The sequence below is a fragment of the Ambystoma mexicanum genome, chromosome 2p, assembly GCF_040938575.1.
Source record: "Ambystoma mexicanum isolate Mex_15411 chromosome 2p, UKY_AmexF1_1, whole genome shotgun sequence".
In the NCBI taxonomy this organism is placed as follows: Eukaryota; Metazoa; Chordata; class Amphibia; order Caudata; family Ambystomatidae; genus Ambystoma; species Ambystoma mexicanum.
The window spans coordinates 911,881,441-911,899,099 of NC_090923.1; the positions used below are offsets into that span (position 1 = coordinate 911,881,441).

General features: G+C 48.9%; 1 protein-coding gene across 1 annotated transcript in view; it reads right to left on the reverse strand.

The window, feature by feature from the left end:
• The window catches only part of CCDC61 (coiled-coil domain containing 61), a 434,011-nt gene that overhangs the window by 180,213 nt on the left and 236,139 nt on the right, over positions 1 to 17,659 (reverse strand). The window lies entirely within an intron of this gene.

The window sequence follows — 17,659 nt, forward strand, 5'->3', positions numbered from 1 at the left end:
CCACCCGGTGGAGCCCTGCTGAACCGTCTCACCACTTTTCCCGACGACCGAGGAGAACTCTTAACGGAGTGGCTCCTTCCCTTGACTGGTGGGGACAACCAGTTTTCGCCTTCTTTTCGCTTCTCGAGGTATCTCGTGGCCGCCTTGCCAGTGCCAAGCACCCCGGCAACCGGAACCCCACCACTTTTACCCCAACCACGAAAGTCGGTACAACCCTTTGACCGGAGGACTCCGCGGCTGGTTTCTTCCCGGGCAGTGCAACGACCTTCTTCTTCTGCTCTTCTGCGAGAACTTCTTCTCCCTTGACCGACGTCGAGCCTTGCTGCCACTGCCTGGAACAACTGCCACCGCTGGAGGATCCTTTCCGCTTAAGGTACCGTGTTCCGCCTGGCTTCCCTTGCTACCGACTGTACGGGGTAGATTTAGCCCCCGGCTTTCGAACCTGGGAGTGCCTGGGACACCCTGGCTAAACTTTTTAAGCCACTCTAAACTCTTTCTAACTCTTTGCAAGACTTTGAATCCTTAACATCAGTGTGATCTTGGGCACATTTTCGCTCCGGCTACTCTAAGAGTGGGCCCTGCCTAGTGACTTTTGCTCACCTGGGACTTTGTGCTTCTTTGAGTCTATTGCAAGTGTTCTGGACCTTAGAGTGGTGTGTTTAACCCATTCCTGTTTCTTGTTACCCCTTTCTTGAACCTACTAGAGTGTCATCTAACGTTAAGCGCTCACCTCTGTTTTAATTATGTGGTGTTAACTTAGAGTTGTCTAGATAGGAGTAAGGGTTGGAACTGCTTTCATTATAACTGTGTTTGAAGTGTTTTTACTATATTTTGCTAGAGTGATTTCAACTTATGTGTGTTTTATAAATAAATAACTATATACTTTTGGAACCAAGCTCTGGTCAGTGTTTGCTTGTACTATTGTGTCTGGGTACATATTGTGTATACTTTCCATACTGCCTAACTCTTCTTGAGGGAAGTCTGACTGCTCAGCCACAGCTACCAGGTAAATCTGGGTGGTGCGGACTGCTACCAAGTGGGTTTACTGCTATACCTGTAGTCTTAAATCTTTTGCAGTGTTCCCCAAGGGAACTGCACAGGTTTCTGCCTAACAAAGAGCCACCGCTGGATCCCTTGGAGGCTCCCTGTATGCCTCCGGAGCTCGGAAAGGGCTGCCGTTGCTGAAGGACTCCTAGGGCTCGGGCTGTCTCTGTATCGGTCTTGATGGCCTGGAGTGACTCATCCACCGTCTTTCCAAACAGGTTGTTGCCGTCGAACGGCATATCCAACACTCTGGTCTGGACGTCCTGGCGAAAGTCCGTAGCCCTGAGCCATCCTCGTCGAAGGCAAACCCTGTTGCCCAGCTGGCGAAATCCGGTATCGGCAATATCCGTTGCCACCGTAATGGCGTGATCCGACGTCACCTCACTTTCCTGCAGAATCTGTAAGGCCTCCGCCATCTTGTCGTCCGGTAGGAAGTCTAGCAGGGGAGCTATCTTGAACCAGAGCTCCCTGTCGTAACGGGCCACAATCGCTAAGGCATTGGCCACCTTAATCGTCGTCGTGGCTGACGAGATGACTCGTCGTCCCATGGAGTCCAACTTCTTGCCCTCGCTGTCCGGCGGGGAAGTGGAAGTTGAAGAAGCCGCACCCGCCGCCTTCTTCTTGGCCGCTGCAGAGACGACCAAATCCGGAGTAGGCTGGGCCCTGAGGCACAAGGGGGCGGCGTCGGGGACCCGGTACTACTTCTCGTACCTGTCCCTCTTGGCGGGTGTCGTGGAAGGGTTCTTCAGGATAGCCAGCCCTTCGTCCTAGATGTCGTCGAGCAACGGTACCGCGAGGACCGTCTTTCTCTTGGCCTCCCGTCGTTGGTAAAGAAAGCCTTCCTTTTTCTGTTCCTGAGGGCAGAGCTGGAAGAGCTCGGATGCCCTGGCTATCATGGCGTGGAAAGAGCCAATTTCGTCGGGCGGAGAGGCCCGAGGGGGGTGATGAAGGAATGTTCGTTGTATCATCGCCACCATCGTCGTCCGTCCCCGTCGCTGTATCCGTCGCCGTATCATCCCGAGGGTCCGGCGAGGGGGGTGAGGGGTCCACAGGCCTTGTGGGCACAAAGGGCGGAGAGGGGTGGACACTCCTCCGCTTGTTCGGAGGGCTTCCCGATGGTCCAGGTTCTGGATCCTCCGTCGGGGTCCGTGGTAACTTCGTCCTTATCTCAGTACATAAGGATTGGATTGCCAACAAAATGGCCGCCAAGCTATCCTGGGGCTCGGGCAATGGCTGCGACGGGCGGGATGGCTGCTCCACTAGGACCTTGTCGTCGCCATTGTCGCTATCTTCGATTACATCAGCAGGATCCTTCCCCTGCGATCGAACCTTCTCGAACCTCTCGTTGAGGCCTTTGAACCTCTCGTTGAGGCCTTTCACGGTTTCGTAATGGCCACTGCCCCCCCCCTCTTTTTCCACCGGGGTCTTCATGGGGGTCTTAACGATGGGCTGGAAAGAGAATTCCCTCCGCGGTGGCAGGGAAACTCTGGGCCCCGAGGCCGCCTTCACTGGCGTAGTCTCTGCCGGCTTCGCTAGGGCCGCTGCGACAACCTCAATAGAGGCCTTTGCCGGGTGGATCAAGGACCTCACCACCTTAGGTGCGTCCTGGGCCTTCGCTTTGGGGGGAGGGTCATCGCCTCGCTCCCCCTCGGCTCCCTTCGAGATCAGCCGGGGTCTCTCCAGAAGCTTACCTGGGTTCTCGGACTTCCTCTTCCCTGAACCAGAGCGATGGCTCGTGGTTGATCATGCCGGGGAAGTCGCGCCCTGCTTGGCAGCCGAAGAGCCCGACCTTTTGGCACTCCCGGTGCCCACGGACTCGCGGTGCTTGGCCTTCTGTTGGGCCCCCATCACCGGGGCACCCTCACAGGATTTAGAAGACCGCTCAGACTTTTTCTTCGCCTTCTCACCTGCTGTGCCCTTCTCTCCAACCATGCGGCGAGGCGGGAACTACGATCTTGCTTGGTCCGTTCCGACAGGTTCTTGCAGAACGCAGTCCTTTTCCACGTGCGTCTTGTCCTCATGAAGGCAGTAGAGACATCTCGAATGCTCGTCTTCCTTGAAAATATTTTGCAATCCGCATCCCGGGCAGCTCCTGAACAGCTTGGATCTGGGAGTCAAGCTTCCCTTGTCCTTGGCCATGTCCGTTGAGGTAGGCCTCAGATCTTCTGGAACCTCCAAGAAGCGTAACTCGACGGAAACTTCACCCTTGAGGGGCGTAGAAGAATTCCGAAACGGGTCCCCGTTATCAAAAGTGGAAACGGTGGAGCTTGAGGCTCGATTAAACCGAAAAAATTAGAAAATCTCCTGAAAAAGCGCGAAAACACAGTAAAAGCTCGAGAGCTAAAGCACAAGGACTCCCAACACTTGAACGTGCGGTAAAAATCGGAGGATGGCTGCCAGGGGAGGGGCTTAGGGAGAGGGCAGTCATTGGCTGGGGGCAGTATGATCCAGAGATCCATGATTGATTACTACTAAGAAAAACTGATATTGATTTTTTCTTTACCCAGGATTCCCAGCCTGACGACGGGGAATATTCATGAGCATGTGAATCCATGCCAGACCCCATGCTGGAGAAGCTTGCTTATTTTAATCCTTCTTGCTGTCCTCTCCTCCCTCCTCACTTTATCCTTATCACTTACTCTATCAGTAATTTCACCAACCTTTATGATAGCAGCTTGTTTGATTTCCCCCCCTCCCTCACTTGTTTTTACCTCCCTCTACAGAACTATCTGAAATTTCACCAGGCCTAATACGATAGTTGCTTGTTTTGTTCTTGTCCATGTTTCCCCAACCGCCTCAACTCTTGTAAAATTCCGGCACTACCAGAAATGTCGTCAGGCCCAGTACGGTAGTCGCTTGTCTGTTCTCATTCCCACCCCCATCCCCTTCCTATCATTGTCAAAAGCTCTTGCACCATCTGAAATGTCGCCAGGTTATGTGATAGTTAATTTCACATTCAGAATGTATCAAGGACTTGCAAGAATGTCACTGTATTCTCCCTTGTTCCCTCCCTGCCTTGAGGCGCTTTGAAACACATTGTGTATAGTCACTATATAAATAAACAATCAATCAATTACAGTTGTGTAGCAAAGATGTCTGGCTTCAAACATATTATTACATTTGTGGAAAATGTTCTCCAACACATTGTGTATGAAAACACCACAATAACACAACTTTATGATAAATGCGCACAACAGAGGAACTCTGAAAAGATCAAGTTAGTTACTTACCCCTGGTAACGTTCTTTTGATTGGATGTTCCTCCCACGTATTCCTCATCTTATCCCTCCAGCTTCAGCTGCTTCAGAAATTCTTTCGACATGGGGCGTTGTGTGCCGTCTCGTCAAGTCTATGTCCCTCGAGGGCCTCCGACTGTCGACGTCATCATCAGTAGAACTAGCGCACGCAGTTGGCTTCAGTTCTGTTTTTCCCCTCCTGAAGAGGAATTATCAGGCATAGCATAGACCGTAGGCTCAATGAAAGCGTAAAGTGTAAGAACACGTCAATTCTACAGTGGGGTAGGCTGGGACCGGCGATGAGGAATACGTGGGAGGAACATCCAATTGAAAGAACGTTACCAGGGGTAAGTAACTTGTTCTTCAAATGGATTGTTTTCTTCCAACGTATTCCTCATTTTATGATGGACTGGCAAAACAGTAAAAATTTGGTGGTGGGAGTACAAATTATAGTTTGTTTTAACTGTTGTCGTGGACTGAATGAAGAACCGCTTTTGCAAATTGTCCTTCCTGACTTGAAGATGAATTCAGACAGTAATGTCTCACAAATGTGTTAATAGACGACCAAGGGCCGCCGAACAAATGTTTTTTATTGGGACACCTCTCTGAAGAGCAGCAGAGGTTGCCATGTCCCTTGTGGAATGTGCTCTCAAGCCTTCCGGCGTGTCTTTGCCCGCTAACCTGTAACATTCCCCAATAGCCAGGATGGTCCATCTGGCTAGGGTTCATTTTGTAACAGCTAAGCCCATGTTAGGGCCTGTATAGCCAATGAATAATTGGTCATTTTTGATAGATCTATATGTATATAGATCTAATCCTTTTTGGGGTCCAGTCTATGTAATCTTTCCTCCTCCTTTCCAGGATAGAAAGTTGGCAAAATTATCTTTTGCGACATGTGGCAGTCGGGGACAACTTCAAGTAGAAAAGAAGGTTTCACCCAGAGAACAACCTTGTCTTTATAGAAAACCGTTTGCAGGGGTTTACAGGAAAGTGCTTGTAACTCGCTTACCCTGCGGGCTGACATTGCAATTAGCAAAATAGTTTTCAATGTTAGCCGTCTTAATGGGCACGAGTGTCTAGGCTCAAAAGGAATGCATGTTAGAAATGTTAACATCAGTTTAAGATCCATACAGGGGCTTTGAATGGAACTGGTGGAAATACATTAGTAAGGCCCTTTAGGAACTGAACAATCAAGAGAGATTTTTAAATATGAATGCTCCTATGAAGAGCACTTGAAAATAGATAGCGCCACCAGGTAACCTTTAATTGTTCCAATCTGGAGCCCCAGATTCGCCAAATGTAACAAAAAAGAAAGCACCATAGGAGTGTCACCTAGAAAGTTATCCACATTCTTATCCCTGCACCAGCTGCTGAACTTGTTCCAACGGCAGTGGTACAAAGATGTTGTTGCTGGTCTTCTGGCCAAGAGCAAGATCTCCATTACATCATCCTGGAAGTCCCAATCATTGTATCTCAACCTCTCAAAAACCATGCGTGAAGGTTGAGAGTCTTGACCTCTGGATGGAAAGCCCAACCCTCCTCTTGCGAGAGAAGGTCCTCTCTTTGTGGAAGACATATTGCAGGGCAGATGGACATGTCCAAAAGATCTGGGTACCACATCCTCCAGGCCCAATCCGGGACAATTAGGATCATGAATTTGTTTAATAACTGATGTGCAAATAAATGTATATTCTTTTACTCAGAAACCCTGAGTCAGTGTTTGTTTGAATCATAGTAATTGCTGTCCTTTGTGTAACTATTGATACTGCTCACTTTACTCTTGAGATAAGTCTGGCTGCTCAGCCATCGCTACCACTTTACTGTGTAGTCAGGCTTGTACCAAAGGTGAACTTGTACTGTCACTTGTAGTCTTAATTGTGTGTGGTGTTCCCAAAGGGTACTGCATATAATTCTGCCTAACAGGCCATGGCTGCCGAAAAGATTCTCCCTTGAGAATGTTGTCCTTGCAAGCCCACCACAGAAGGTCCTGAGAGAATCTGCTCAGAACTTTCAGGTGGTCTGACATTCTGTCTGAGAATTGGGACCATTGAGTCCTGAGAGGCCATTGGAGGGATCTCATTCTGAGGCAAGCCTTGGTCACCAGAAAAATGCAAGACCGAGCAACCTCAAAAAATAAACAAAAAAAAAAATATCGAAGGCCGGTGGATGCTGGGCACTCTGGAATTTGGTGACTATCTGCAGAATATCAAACAAATACACCCTCAAATGAATGGGGGAGGCAGGACATGTACTCTGCAGCGCACACCGCTACACCTAGGTTCCGATTTTCTTAGTAAATACACACCATTAAACCTCCTAGCTGCAAGGATTACCAATCTAGACTCTCTGTCCCCTTGTGAGTCCACACCAAAAGGTATACAATAAACCAAGTAATGGTTTATCTACTGCGCATAGTCCAGCAAATTAGCTGCAGGAGCTATTAATCAGTGTTCTAATTCCTTATTAGGTGGTTCATACAAAATAGAACAGGATTCTTTTTCTTTTTCCAATGCTTTGTTTATTTTCGAACAGTGATTAGCTTATTTGATGCCGACATGTGTTTCGACCCGTTCTACTACAGGTCTTCCTCAGGGCCAACAAATCACCCTTCTATCACGTTTTAGCAGACCTTTTATACAAGGACAGTTCCTTAAATACTTGTGTCCAAAATTAGGACAATTCCCACTGACTGTTTAATTCCAGCGCCCTTCCACAATACTGTAACTATATCATGCTCTTGTTAGCAATTCACAAGTCTCTCATAAGTGTGCACCGTCCACAAGCATTTAAGGAACTTGGACAACTGTCCTTTTATAAAAGGTCTGCTATAACGTGATAGAAGGGTGATTTACCTTTATGCTCCCTTAGAGCCTTTTCGGTCATCGCCTGACAGGAGTTACAGTCTGAGGTACGATGACCGGTACCAAGGCACCACAGTCATATGCGGTGGGGGGCGGTGATCGACGTCTTCAAGCTACAGTCTTTGCACTTCTTGAAGCCCGTCTTAGGCGTTGAGCCGACAGGGAAGAAATTTTCGATGATCAAAAATGACTAACGAAGTTCACTGAAGAACCTGAGCACTGACATTTTTCGAAGCATTAGCTTGGAAAAACGGAACTGGAGCCCGCTGCGTGCGCTACTTAAACTGATAATGACATTGACAGTTGAACGGAGGCCCTCGAGGGACATCAACTCGACGAGACGTTACACAGCACCCCATGTCAAAAAGTTTCTGAAGATGATGCGGAAGGTGGAGGGATAATTATCATAAGATGAGGAATACGCGGGAGGACACAAACCATTCAAAATACTTTTGTGCAAAGCAAGTAGGCATTCACTTAAAAAGCATTGCTTGTTTGTTAGAGGGCTACTTCCCAATTGCAATCAAGTTTCACATCTGTTTAGTGCTACAATCCTAGAATGGGTTCTATGTGATATTTTCTCACATTTTAAAGACTGAACACAAAATACAGATTTTTTCAGCTGATTTTGTATTGGTTTTAAAATGACGATCTATCAGATACTGGCCCCCTCTCACATCTCGCCAGGTGACCCCTTCCCCAACCTCTCCCGCAGGTTCCCTTGTCAATCGAGGGGGACTACCACCCTGAGCCCCTCCCACCCATTTCCCCACCCACCACCCCCTTCCCAGCAAAATGCACACTTACTCCCCCACACATACGTACACAAACACACAGACACAGACACAGCTAAAACTCCTGCAACGACTCCTCTGGGTCTTGCTGTGCCAGTCTGACAGAGGCATGACAGTTTGATTTAGAAAGACCCCTCTGTACAGTCAGAGCAATCTTTCTAAATCGTTCTTTTTGTTTCGAACAATTGAAAACTATTTTTTTTACTTATTACCACTAAAGGGCTAGGAAAAATAATATGCATGCATTATGCCCCTCTCCCAACACAAAACACAGCAGCAGTTGAACAGTGTGACCTTTCTGACTGGTTCAGAGAACAGTTTAGAGAAAAATGTGTCTACTGCTCTACATCATGGTCTGCAGCTTCATACATGCAGATAAGAATGAAAACATATGTTCTGTTTCTTGTCAAGGCACCTGCCCTTTGCTGTGACCTCTGCTCTCAAATCGTGCGTAAATGCACACATAGAAAGATTAAAAAAAGGTGTTTTATTTGCAAAATGTTAATGCGTAAAAAGGCCTGGTACCACACTTATGCAAAGGACGACATGCAACCGAGAATAGAAATCTGCGAAGGGCTCACAGATTGCTGCATCCTCCTCCACCACCTCTTGTGCGGCTGTTGTGATTTAACTACACGTCCCATTGACGCCTCCCTCTTTTATAGGGACAAGTCCCTTAGGGTCGTCACTCCTCCCGTGAGGGGGTCCCTTCACATGGGGCCAGGGAGGTGAGGCCCCTACCCGATAGTCCCTGTAGGAGTGGTACTCAGTGGGAGGATCCCATGCAAGGGGACCCCCTCTGTGTGAGAAGTGAGGACTATCGAGAGAGAACGCAGTATGCATACCCATCATGATGCCAGACACGATTCACCCAACCATACGAGTAGGGCCCAAGCACCCCCACCCTCTCGGTCTCCTCTTTCTTCTACTAATTTCCTCATACATAGTAGCTATGTATATAAGGCAGATGATACTTTGACGAGGAAGAGAGAGTATGGAGGATGCCAAAGTACTGACACGAGTAAGAGCAGGGCGATGAAGAGCTCTATGTGGAACCGACACGAACATTTTCATGTTTTTTCGCATTTGTCTTTTATATAGCGCCTTATGCCAAGGCATACTAGCTATTTGAAGCTGGAAAGTCAATCCGCCATAAACACTAATGAGGGACTCTCCTCGATGTCAGTCCTGCCATAGAGGAGCATCGCGCTTGGGAGAGAAGCTGCGCAGAGAGGATGCGCTGCAGACCCGAACACCTGGAAGGGAAAGGTGGGGAATGAGAAGGCAGAGAAGAGCCACGACTTACCTGAAAGCTGAGGAATCCGACGTCCAGTGGCAAAAAGGCAGCCACCCGAGTGGTCCAGGCAAAACCAGATGTTCGGGGAGAAACCAGCAATGCAGAGCCACCAAAAGCTGAAGGAAGACCACGAGAGCCCAGGGGAAGCCACAGAAGCTTAACGGTGTTGCCGTGGACCAGAACCCTAGCGGATCAAATGGAAAGGTACGCAGAGGGGGACCGGGGAGGAAATACAGAATCATCTTCCTAATCCCCATTAGGCAAGATTGGATGCAGTAACTCTGTAGGAGACTACACCAGCCTTGTGCTCTTGGTAATGGGTAACCCACCTATTGGTATAGGTCTGTACTGCACAAGTTGGTAGAGTGACTGAGCAGCCAGACTTATCTCGAGAGGGGTAAAAGTGAGCTGTAGAGAGGTAACACTGAGATTAACAATTACAAGTATTCAAATAACACTTACACTCAAGGTCTTCTAGAAAAATAATTATTTATTTATAGTCAGTTTTAAATAAGCCTTCTTTAAAAAAGGACAATATGCAACAATATAAATACACTTCATAACACTTCCTCAGATTTAAGCAAATAGATACCCTTTTGGGATGCCTCACACACACTTACTACACCCTGAGGCGACTTCAATTACTAGGACAATGTTTGGCATTGATATATCACTTTATGTACTTAATGCAATTCTGAGGTTGTGGAAAAGGAAAAGGTGAGGGAAGGAAGAAGGTTAACAGAGTCTCATAGCATGTGAATACTTTTCAATCTCCCACTGAAGTCTAGATTAGATCTTTACCAGCAATACAAGTTAAATGTATGCACCACCTATGAAGAGTCTGCAGGGAGCCAGGACAGCCAAAGTCAATTTGTACAATGTATGGAGCGGAGACATTTCTTTAGATAGCACAAAACTCTTGCAGAATGTTATTATAGAGTTTGTAGTAAAATAATCACTGTCAGGCTGTAGCTGTAAGGCATGTGAAGGGCAGAGCTGAAATCAACTCTGCAAAAAGCAGCTACTGCAAGTCTCCAGTGCGAACAAGCAAGCTACAGACAAAAGAGGTAAATACACCTTAGTCAAGACAGTACCTTAGGTTTGTAGAAGAGGATCCAGCTGGCTTCTGTTCTGGTTGCAGTCTTGCAGATCCTAGGTTCCTGGGCCTCAGTCGTGGGAACAAGAGAGAGGACGTCTGGAGGACTCCTGCACTGCAGTTTGAATGTCGTCAGCAGCTACAGGCTCTTTTCAATTCACTGGCACTTCGCGGTTTCAACTACCGGTCACTAGCACCAGTGCGGTTCTTGGACACTTGATGGGCTTCCTTTGCTCCAGGGGTCCAGCACTCTAATGACGTGGGTCGTCCTGCTTTGTGAGGGTCCTCAGGATCTTCCTGGAGCTCGGGTCAGGCTTAAAGATGATGCACTCGACTCTGGGTTTCCTGACCCCTGGCACTCGGTTCCAGCAGCAGCAAAGAAGTACAGCCAGAAGGGAAAGGAATTCCAGCAAAGTTAGTCTTGGGGTCAATTGGTGCCACCAACCCAAGGGAAGAAGTCGTCCGTTCCGGGCTTCTCTAGTCGATACGAAATTGGAGCTTCAGCATTGCAGTAGGGCTTCACCTGGCAGTTCAAAGGTCCAGGAGGCTGCAGCAAGCTTCTCTTTCAGTTTCCTTAGTCGGATGTTTCGTCCAGTGGTCGACTCTGCCTTCAGTCCAAGAAACCTCGCCTTTTATGCAGGTTTCTCCGATTCATGCACAGCATAGCCGTCACTCACACAGCAGGGTGGCGGCTGTCTGGCAAGGACAGCCAGCCAATCAGCACTGGGTGCATTCAGGTAACCAAGGAGACTAAGGACAGGGAGTTTTCAGACACACTGGATATAGAGGCGGGTTTCAGCCTGCCAAAGGCAAAATTAACAGAAGGGTTAAACCTGGTTTGGCACACAGAGTAAAACCCAAGAAAGGGTGAAAAAAGAAGGCCTAGGCCATTTTGACAAAATGGGCACCCATGGGTGCACTACTGCAGCTGAGGATTCAGCCTGCAGTAAAAGGCACAATGGTAGGAAAATTAAACCACTGCCACCAGCCATTAAAAGTCGTGAGGGTAACATAAAAAATGTTACATGAGTAAACAGGAAAAGAGGCTATTGAGTAACCGCCCCCTGCCCACCAGTACTTCCACATAAGATGGGGTGTTCTGGACCTACATAGGAAAAATGGGTAAGTAAAGTCAATTGCACTTTACTACTCTTGGGAACAGTTGTTCACCCAAGAGAAAGTATTTAAACTTTATGAGACATCCAAAGGACTTCTCTGTGACACTGCACTGAAGGTGCTGTGTGTCACAATACAAAAGGTAGATGCCTATGGAGTACGTCAGACTCTAAAACCAAAGAAACACAGTCCATATTAGATAAAAAATACATGAGTGAAAAAAAGGTCTCACTCACTCCAGGATAAAAATGAAAAGTCCTAAAGCCCAGCAAAAAAGCTGGGGGTCTCTAAGGCTGAAGGGAATTAGCACAGAAATCAGGATTCTCTCCAACAGTCCCAGTGGGACCAAATAGGGACCACTTGAGACTACAGCGACCCACAGGGAGGCCTGGTATGATAGTGAACCAGGCCTAGTCACGAGACACTATAAAGCTGAGATAGGGGTCTGGGACCCAGAACCTTGAGAAACAGATTTGTACATACGAGAGAACGCCTGGCAGGTTAGTGAACCGGGCATAAGTAATACATATTACAGAGCTGAGAAGGGGGTCTGGGACCCACATAACGAGAAGAGAAGTAATTTGGGAAGAGAAAGAGAACGAGATCCTATGGCACAAATTATGAGAAGACCAGAGGAAGGAAGATATAGCCATTGGCAGAAAGTTAAATAATAAGAAGGCTGTTGAAAGAGAGACTGAGAAAGGCTTGGGGAAGGGAGACACCTTCACAATCTTGTTTTGGAACTTTGACAAACCACCAGAGAAAGTCTGGGGGGGCGGGGGGGAGAGGAGAGAGAGAGAGAAAAAGAAAGAAAGAAAGAAAGAAAGAAAGAAAGAAAGAAAGAAAGAAAGAAAGAAAGAAAGAAAGAAAGAAAGAAAGAAAGAAAGAAAGAAAGAAAGAAAGAAAGAAAGAAAGAAAGAAAGGAAGAGCGCGCTGCTCCTCGTCTGTGGGGAACAATATGGAAAAGCCTAGTAATGGCTAAGGGAAGAAGGAGATTCCCCCATCACTTATATCACTTATGATCGGACTAAAAAACATGTTTCTTTTGAAGCGTAAGAGACAGAAATAGGTCTGGGACATAGAACAGTGGACTGTTTGTTTTGACAGACATTTTGACAGTATCCATAGTTTTAGTTGAGGCAGGGAAAGCCCTCTTACTTATAGGGACATTTAGGGTTGTTCCTTATTTTCTGTTCAATAAACGTTTGTGCAAACAAACAAGTCACCTTTGTGTCCCACGTCCACTTATACAACCTTTCACCACACCAACAACTTTCCGTCCCAGTCCCCAGTTTCAAACACCCTAGTCCTTGATGCCAAGAATGCCTGCCTTGCTGTATCGGTCGCACAACTATGGTAATTGCCCCTTGTTTGTAGCAGTAGCCTCTATGTCTCCGAGGAGCAGTGTGCAATAAAGGCTCCCTGCAATCCAACGAGTTGCAGCTTGAGATGAACGAGAGCATCCATTCTCTCCCCTTTCCCTGGCCACCAACATAGATAGATTCTCCCTTATCCCCTTCCCAGAAAATCCCTGGGTCCTCAACTGAAGAGGAATTGAGCTAAAAATACTCCCACGGTTTTCTCCTCGAGCTGCATCCGGGGTACCCAAATAATAGGAGTTTAACCTCCAGGAGGCTCTATCAGCACCCAAGAGCGATTTACCGATACCAGTATCGGGCAATGGTCCGATATACCGCAAGGAAGATACTGCAGATCAGAGAGGCATTTATCGGTGGCATAAAAAATACAATCTGTAACAGAGAAAGATGTACACCAGAGTAAAAGGGATAAGTTAGTTGTCTGGGATGGACTGCACACCATACGTCTATCAAACCTAGAGCAGTCGCGAAGGATCTGAACTTCGTATGGGCATCTGCCCCACCCACCTTACTGGTAAACCTATCCAGCTCCCTATCAATGACATTGTTCCATTACCCAGAGATCATCTCTGCGCGTGGCTAGCAGTCGTTTGAGATCCAGCAAACGTTCCATCCTCAAGGGAGAAGGGGCATAAACATTGAGCAAATCACCCGTCTCCCAATGCAGGGATCCTATCGCCACCACAAATCGGCCCACGGCATCCTGGATCACCTTCTGAAGCTCAAACGGCCACCGCCCTTCGTATCATGATCAGCAACCCCAGGACCCTCTCTTGTATCCGGCAGGAACTGCCCTATTATAGGATGTTCTCAGAAAGAACTTGCACTCAGTCCGAACCAACCGTCTCTGTGATAGCCTGGGTATCACTGATCAGGCCGTGGCTTGGCCGACCTCTTTCCTCCCCATGCCGAACTTGGATCCTTCCTCTAACTATCGCTACCTCTACCTCCACCTGTGGTGTGACCCAGGGGTCTAAACTCTCTCCCTGGCTGTTCAACCAATACCTGGTACTTCTTGCCCACTGCATGGCCGCTCTCTGCCCCACCTTTCAGTGCTATGCGGATGACAACTCATTTTCAGGCTCCCTACCGCCACTTCTCCTTCTCTCATCTCTGACCGTCTGCTATCCAGGAGTGGTGTGCCACCAATGATCTCTGCCTTAACGCCAGTAAGACCGATTCTCCTCATCGGCACACCTGCTCCCTCCTTTCCTGTCACTTTCTGGCCAGCCTCTCTTGGGCCTCTTCCTGCTCCCACCTGTGATGCTAAAAACCTCGGGTCATCTTCGACTCCACACTCTCCTACTCTCCTCATATCTCGGACATCTCTAAGAAGTCATACTACCAGCTGCACCTCCTCAAAGGTATTCTTCCTTTCCTCTCCTTCCCCCAGAAGCTCAGTCTCCAGAGCTCTGGTTCTCTCAAGGCTGGACTACTGCAACAGCCTCCTTCTAAATCTGCCTGCCTCTACTCTCCGCCCTCTGCAACTCATCCGGAACAGGACTGCACGACTTGTCCTTGGCATTAAGCCCAGAGATCGTATCTCTCCAGGACTGAAATCTCTGCACTGGCTCCCAGTGGCTGCGAGGATCAAACCCTCTGCATTGTCCACAAGGCCTTCTGGGGCCTCAATACCTTCAACTCGCTCTTCCTAAATATCTTCCTTCTCAAGCTCTTTGCTCATCTGCCTCCAACTCCCTGAGGGTCATTCGCTTCTCCAAGCAACGAGTTGGTGGTAGATATCTTTCTTCGGCTGGGGCCTCCCTCTGGAACAGCCTCCCTGAAACTTGAGGAGAACCATCTCCGTTTCCGGAAGCACCTCAAAACCTTCCTCTTTGCTTCTGCTTTCTCTCCTCCTCTCCCCTGCTGTACTCCTGACTGAAACGGAAACTGCACTGGTCAGCTGCCCACCCTCTGATCTCTGTCCCAGGTCCTTTCCCCACCAGTTGCACCCCTGCACTGCCTCCCTGGCAACCCCTGCACTAGTAGAGTGTATTCTGTATCCCTACAGCCCCCTACCAGCACCTGCAACCAGCTGGCCGCACTTTTTACTTATTGCTTTTATTTATTCTATTTTTGTTTGACTGTCGATCCCATGTACTGCACTGCCCCCACCCCCGCACTCTTCGTCGTCCCCCTGCACTTGCGCGATCTCAATGTCACCTGGCCTAGTAAGACTGTTGTCTCGGTCTTCCCTCTGTTCCACCTCCCTTGCCTCGCTGCGCCTTGAAACACTTGTGTATAGGCGTGTTATAAATGCCATATCATAACAAGGTGGGTCTCCTGCAGAAAAGCATATGCCGGTTTATACCAGTTAATGTATTGAAGCACCGTACCCCACTTAATCTTGTAACATTGCACATTAACGTTGCTAGAATAATAAAACAAAAAAAAAAGAAATAACATGTTATTTCATTAGAAAAACCACACAACTTGCTGTTTTTCCCCACCCTCACTGCCTTTGCCAATGACATCAATAAGCGTGGATCGTCGACCCACAAGGATCCGTTGTGTAACAAACCCAGAGATCCCCACATGTTCTGACTGAAACATACAATCCCAAACATCCCAACGACAACATTACCCCTACCCACCCCATACAACCTCGGAACTTGGTGTATCCATCACCCAACTCCAAACCAAAACATACTGCCTCCCACTGCAGAGGCCTTGGCCCAAACACACTACCCCTCTCCCCACCCAAGCGGATATTGCATCCCCCACCAATCACCCCCAAAAGCACTCACCCACCAACCCCCCTCCAACCCTGTTCTGCGCCTTCACGCTCATATGTGAATCACCTTTTGTGCACCCTCGCCCACCATGACCATGGCCCCCACCTTGGGAGTCTTCAGGGCAACCTATCCCCATACTCCAACAGCAGTCATGTCCTGTCCCAGAAGCATCTGCAGCAGTTCACATGCCTTAATCTGGAGTAAACCCTCCCGTGGGAACCACCGTGCCAGCTAAATCCATATCTTCCACTAGCGCCAGTGTCCCGTCCAGGTTCCCCAAGACTCTCCCATCCCCTCTTGATCCCCCGGCATTGATCCCCGGCATAGGTCTTGTTTCGCGGCCAGTGCCCATACCAGCCGACGCCCTGTGCAGACGAGCAGACCTAAATCCACAATGCCCCATTTCCTCCAGCCAGTCCCAAGCGTCTTTAGGGCTAGTGAAAAAGAAGGATCTCCCTTTGCTCTAATACCTTTAGCTTTGGTGGGTAAAACATCATATTTGACATTCGGATCTCGCAATTTTCTCTTCACCCCATTGTACTTCTTCTGTCGTTGCACCTACATTGAAATTCAGTAAAATTAGAATCCTAGAGTTGCCAATCTTGTGCATGCCCCGCCGCCGGGCGTCCTGCAACACCACATCACAATTTCGATAGTTGAGGAATTTGCCGATTTGGTCCTCTCAATATTTAACTATTTGAAGAGGCCTTTAAGCCAGAGTGTGTCATGCACAAAAGCTTTGTCCTTCGTCCCCCTCCAGAATTCAAAGTAGCCAGACGTTGCACCTTCTCAAGTGGCCTTCTGCATCCTCAGCTTGGTCTTCCAGTAGCCTTTTCGCCGCCACCAGGGCACCCATTCTGGCGTGTAACCCAGCCGCTAAATCTTCCAAATCACTGGCACGCTGCTCAACCTGTCACCCTCCCATTCACCTTCATTGCCCGGATCAGGGACACCCAACTCCCACCATCTGTACTTTGTTCTCCAAGGAGGTGCAGGAGACAGTAATTGCAGCCAACAGCCGCTCCATCGTAATGGCCCCTGGTTTTAGCGTCCCCCGGGCAGTCTCGTCAGGTTGCTGCTGGGGCATCTTGGGCTGCCACCCCTTATTCCCCACAAACTGGTCCATCGTTTGTTGCTGGCCCTTAACCATGGCAATAGCACTGTTTCTCCCAGACATCATCTGCATGCCAGTGTCAACAACTATGCCCTCAATTCCAGAAATGGAGCACACCCTCTCAGTCCCTCCATGAAGTACCATTGACTCTGGGACACTCTCCAACACGATCCGGGCCTAGCTCTCCTTCTCTACAGCCTGAGCGGCTGCAGGCCTGCCGATATTCGGGCTCAGTCCCCACACAACCCTACGCCAGCACGTTGCTGAATACCCTGTGTCGCTATCTTGGCATCCACAGCTGATGCTCATTGCCTCATGCTCCTGGACCGGTCACCGCCTCCGGGTCCCATCCCCCGATCAGCCTCAGCCGCCACCGCACTGCTAAACCTCTGGCTTCTCCTTCCCCGTGGGGGGGCGCCAAACACTCCAGAGCCTTCGGCTTCCACGTTCCCCACACCCAGCGGGCCGCAAACTTTCCAAATGTGCCCTTTTAGTCAAAGTCTGTGCGGCTCAGACCACCGTCCGCTCCACCACCCAGGTCTCCAGGGACGGTGGTAGTCTCCAGGTCCCCACAGCCGCCCTATAACTGCTTCTGCAGTGCTTGGATACCTGGAAGATGGAGTCCGCGGGGTCCGGCGGTCGCTTCCTCGCCATCTCCATTCCACATTAGAGGTCCGGATTCAGGTGGGGGAGGGGGGTCACAACATCCCCGGCAACAATCTGGGACCCTCAGGGCATGGGGGGGAGGGGGAAGGGCTGCAGGGGAGTCAGGATCTTCCAGGATATACAGGGTGTCAGAGGGATCTCCACGGCCCTACATCCACCTCAGTCGGTGCAAAGGCAAAGCCCGTGCTGGATCTCTACTTGAGTGTCCTCTCTTGTGTCCCACTAGTGTGGTTGCAACCTTCTCTGCATTGGGACAGGGACAACCTGACTTTTTCATTAGAACCACCAGTCGGCCTACAGACTTGGTTTCATTGATTTCTAT